General features: G+C 34.2%; 1 pseudogene; it reads right to left on the reverse strand.

Moving 5' to 3' along the window:
• Positions 1-237: 237 nt before the first annotated feature.
• LOC149176607 (antifungal protein ginkbilobin-like protein pseudogene) lies at positions 238-631 on the reverse strand (annotated as a pseudogene).
• Positions 632-5851: the final 5220 nt, after the last annotated feature.

Here is a 5851-nt window from a genome sequence, read left to right on the forward strand (position 1 = left end):
GTTTTATTATATTATATGAAGGATTTAGATAGCGACTGATGAGAATAGCACAGCATCAGATTCTCTTGCTCAGAGAATCACGTTTTATTGAAACATAGATAGAGAAGATATGAGATATTCGATGTCTATCGCGCAGTTGGGCGCTAGAGATTGACATAACTAGAAGCTGTACTGCTCGTAACGGATGAAACAGTCAGTCAGCTGAACTCGAGCACCGATAGCGTTGCGGCAAATGTTCTAGATGCGGCCCCGAAGGTTTTTAAGGCAGGCGGTGTAATCAGACTGAGAGATTCCCTGATTGCAAACCCCGCGCCCATAGGCTGTTGGTGAGCCTGCGCGCGATGCTTTGTAGTCGTAACCGCTGAAGGCAGTGTTTCCCTCTAGATCTACGAGGAGGGATCCGAGAGTACTATAAAAGGAACTTCCGCTTGGGATCTTCTGCGTGTTACACGCAGATGATACGAAGTTTGTGTTGGGCGTGGCTACACATAGACATATAGACATATTTTATATAATATATAAGAGAAATAAAAAAATAATTATAAATTATTTTGGGCGTGCCTACAGCACTGCCCACAACCAGTGCAGCTACTACCATGACTGCCAATGCAAAAGCAAATGAGTACCTCATCTCGAATGATATATAACCTCTGCCATGGAATTGGGAAATGGGAAATGCTGGCGGAATGATTTATAACTTCTAATAAACTCCTACAATGGGAAATGTGATCATCAATGTGTTGAGGCAGCCTCCATTTATAGGCCTCGCTGTGGATAGGATTATGGATAACACGTGTGTTGGACGACGGTAGATGGGGCCCAAATGCACGACTCATTCTAGCCGCCTGTCCTGACTAGACCGTTGCCCCCATCATTAGTGGAGTTGGGGTAAATTGCACTCCATGTGGGTCACACACGACGACCACCCCATGATCCGCCCTCGAGTCGCTCACATGTACATCCTCATAACACCACCGTGTGAGTGAAGATATGAAAAATAATTAAAAAGGATGTGACAAGTTATTTAATAAAAGTAATGGGCTGATATGCGTCTTATTTCTATCTTTCCAGAATTATTAAAAAATTAAGTGGTTGGTTGGAGTATTTATTTCAAAACACAAAAAACGTTTTCAATTAATTTGCTAGATAATGTACATATTCTAGAGAATGGGTTTTCTCACTGTCGCCCCATTTAAAACTTATATCCATACACCATAACAAGTCCTCTATAAAATTGAAACTTACGGCCATACAAAAATTTAGATTGTAGTTACGATGAACCGTGTGAAATGCATAGGTGCAACATACAACAATTCGAAAATGGTGGCAAAATGTCTAAATAAAACACAATGTATCAGAAATCATGACAAGAATCGATATGTTAGATCACACTGTGACTAGTCCTTTGCAAAATGCGAGAGTCAACAAACTGAAAGTTGATCCTTTACTTAAGGTCTGAATTACAATTGAAGTGGTCCTCCATATATGATTCTCATTCTACAACTTGTCCTTCAGATATCACACATAACTTTCTCAAAGGTAAGATCATTCTTAGATGGTCAAATTCCCCAAATAATAAAGAAAACCAATTTGTCTTATGGGTATGATGATCCATTGTCCACCTACGAAGGCCAGCCACAATGTTTCTGTGGAGAGTTTATCAAGTGTAGAACACATGTCTAGACTTATGTTGCAAAGCTACAATGGACAAAGAGTTGATAGATGTCCTCTCAAGAGTGAAGGCAAAGGATGCATCTTCGTGAGCCCTCATTCTCAGAATATGGTTTTGTACTACCAACCACCAAAAACACTTGTGTTTAAGAGAAAAATTCCATTTAGAGGACTTAGCAAGAAAAGAGAAAAGCAAAATATTTCTAGTGGGCTCAGTGATTATCCGATATGCCTCATGAACAATTACCTTTCCCTCGTGTGAGCCACCAAACCAAATATCCCTCGTGTGAGCCACCAAACCAAATAAATTTGTCTTCTTTTGGAGTGAGGACAATCGAGTGTTTGAGGTTGGGAATATATAATTTCCATTTGAGAAACATGCGATCTAAAATCTCTAACTCAGTGGCATCTTTCCAATGAGCGAATGAATGATAGGATAGATAAGCATTTGAAATATCTTTAATCACAAAATTTTTGTGATTGTGCATAAATGTAATGAGAGGAGTTAATAAATGCATACTAATCATGTATGAGAGAAATTCTAAGCATATCTCCAAGATAGATCCTCAAGCAACGACCAATCTGAGATTCCCAAACAACCAATGCTTAGTGTGAAGGAGACTATGCTATGAATGAGATCCCTACTATCGAGATATTTAGCCATGATGATTCGATTCAAAAGGCCATCACTTCTAAGTGATTTCAAATTTTTTTTAGAAGCAATCCCAAGTTGAAAGAGGCAGTTTCTTTAAGGCCGCAACCGCCATGATTAAAAGGTAGGTTAAACATCTCAAAACTCACAAGATGAAATTTGTGACCTCATTGTGTGCCCACACAAAACTTGAAATGAGATAATTTTGGAACAAGATAGTGGTAAAGAGATATTTTATATCAAACAAATGAGAAATAGTTACAAATAAAATATTTTATTATCCTCTTACTCAAGATGAAAGAGATGGCATACTCTTTCGATGATTAGCACACCTGAACACACACACACGCACATATATAACGATACATGTTTAACACTTGATCTATTGATCACATAGAATTACAACTCTCCACTTATAAACTTCTTTTGAAATTTTATACTTTTTGCATTTCAAAAGATTTCATTCCTCTCGCAACTATGTAGATCCAAAATTAACATACCTACACTATGAATATAAAATATTAAAAATAATATACTAAATAAAAATTAAAATAAATATCATCTTTTAGCCACAAAAATTTATTGGCCCATAAAGTTTAAAATGTTATTTGCTTAACAAAAATAATTAACATTGCAATAAAATTAATGAGAACATAAGAGAAACAAAAAGACCATTTATGTAATATCCATATGTTGTTGTAATGTGGTCCCTTTGTTCACACTGATGAAGCACATTGAAAGTTTTATGTAAATAAATAAATATTTAATAAATAAATAAAAGGAATTGAAGTATTTGAGAATGAAACACTTGAATATGAGATTCTTGCCAAAGAAAGAAAAACAAAAATCTCATTGCTAAATGAGATTAGGATAATTCTTTCACGATAATGATTCTAGAAAATATTATAGATAAGTTTTAATGTATAGGATAGAAAGTCCATTAAATCGCTTAGCTAAGGAAATATGCTAGGCTTGGATAAGCATAAAGAGCCATGGTAGAGAAAGGTGGGATTTTATGAAAAAGCATAGGAAAGTGAATAAAAAGGACCACTAAAGCGGGAAATCATTGAAGAAAATTAATCATGAAAGAAAGGTATTAAATACCTATTGAAGGGATCAATGGAGGGGGTTCATACCCTGCCATGAACTTCTCAATTTGGGGGTCAACTAGAGGAACAAAGTTCTATGTTAGGTGGAAAAAGGTGTGAAATTTCCAAGTACCCCTATTGGTGAATCTATTGGTATTAGTTATTATTTTATTCTCTTATGAGTAGTCTTGTGTAGATACTGTGTTTCAAAATTATAAGTAAGATAAAACTTAGTTCTACAAAATTTGAATTATCCTAGAGATGCAGGTATTTGGTAATATGAAATGTGATTTTGTGTATTGAAATCTAATTCAACTTAGAGGCTGACTTTATTGTTGTTCTTAAAAGCATGTACATTACTATATTAAAATTTAGTTATATGAATTAGAGCCCTCCTACTATAATGCACATAGCTATAATGAGTGGGTTCAAGTGTATTTAATGTTGATATTAGAATTGTTTTGTTTATGTATGCTAATGTAGAAAAAGAGAGGAACTAGGGACATATTTAGTGCATTAAGCAGAGTATTTTATATCTATAGAATTTAAATTATGTTACCTATAAATTATATGCTTAAGCGATTATTATTATAAGTTTGAAAGGTAATTATTTGATAGTTGTTGATGAAGAAAGTGAACGCGATTGGGGATAATTAAGGAACTGAAAAGAATTAAGCATAAACTAATTAGTGGAATTATCTAGTATAAAGTCTGGATTCATGTTGCTAATAGAGCGCCAAAAATTAGAAGATCATGGACACTTATTGTGTTATAGTGTTAAGCTCTCGTGACCAAGTTTCAGGCTAGAAATGAAACACAGTGAACCTTGTAGATTAATAGTTAGGTTTATTTTTAATAACTTACTAGTTACTTCTCAGATTAAGATGTTGCTTGTGTTTCAGTATGGCTCCCGACAACTTGTTTAAAGGAAAAAGAATAATACAGACAAATATTTCCAATAGGAGGTGAATCAACGAATAGTATCTAAGAACAACAATGGGAAAAAATAGTTCATTCACTGTTATAGACACAGAATGAGCATTTCACTTACCTTTACATAAATGGAAAGAGAAGCGGTATTGAAACATTAAGAAACTTTATGGAGGAAATAAATAAGACATAATAAAATTGCATTGATATGAATATCCAATATAAAATATAAATATGCTAATACAAATACTAAAGTAACAACTCAATAAGGAAAATAAATTCAATGTGAAAAAAAATTGGAGTTGTAAGTTTACCAATATAGCTCACAGTGCTATAAATACGGATATGGTAACCTAATTTACCTCATAAAAATACACAAATATGTTGTTAAGTCTTTAGATGATAGAATTACATTTCAAAACTTTCTGAAGCAAGCTATAAACATAATATAGTTCATTAATACAATTCATGGTTGCTAGAAAATACTAAAGGAGCGAATTGTTCTTATTCCTGATTACATAAGTCTCATTTCATGAGAACCATGCTAGATAACACAAAAAAAAAAGGTTACACCCAGGGTCATGAGGAAGGGCCTCGATTGAGCTTAGAAACAACATAAGGAGCAAGGATAAATATGATGGACTAGTAAACATTAGCGAAAGAGTGACAAAATACCAACAATTTGATAACCTATTAAGTTCTTATATGTATATTGCTTATAAAAGGAATCCACCACAGGTATGTGTACTCTTACATCACCGCTTAGGAAGGTCAAGGTGTGTTGTAGTGTTTTGAGCCTCAAAGAAGATAGGAGTACCAACTAGGAATCCATAAAGACTCTGTAATGGTGACGACATCCTCTTAGCTGAACATGAAGGAGACTATTGTAAAGGGTTGTATGGACCTTAAAAAAATTCTTGACATTACATTTCATAATTAAATCTCTAATTCTATAGAATGAATTTAGGATATAAAATAAGAACAAAATAAAACAAAGGTGTACACTAAAACCTTACATGTTTATGATTGAAAGACCATAGAAGAAGGTGTGTACTTTCAAGTACACCTCTCGTAGTCACTTTCTTGCAAAGAAAAAAGCGCAAAGGTGAGCACTAGGGTCAATCCAAGTTATTAAAACAACAATGATTAAAGAAAATATTTAATGATAGAAATAAAATTGTATAAACCCATGAAATGTGTGGAAAATGCCCAACCACTGAGAGAAGACAGTTGAAATAGTAAACATGAGTAGTCACGGTTAACAGAAAAGGGGAAGATAAATACAAATTTGACCCTAGCAATTCTGAAGAAAATTATGTAATGAAACCAAAAACTCGAATTTCTATTACATGTGTAGGTGACACAGTAAAAGAAAAAAACCCTCAAATCCGTACCTCACCACAATCATCGACTGCACATTTTGGTTCCCTGGGGGATCTTGTTATTCTTCACCCAAAACATAAAAACCTTCAATGATATTAGGTTGTTGCAAAATCTCTGTGCTTGGTAG

This window comes from Pinus tabuliformis, chromosome 4_1 (assembly GCF_031772625.1).
Source record: "Pinus tabuliformis cultivar Carrire ecotype Pingquan chromosome 4_1, CPIR1, whole genome shotgun sequence".
Taxonomy (NCBI): domain Eukaryota; kingdom Viridiplantae; phylum Streptophyta; class Pinopsida; order Pinales; family Pinaceae; genus Pinus; species Pinus tabuliformis.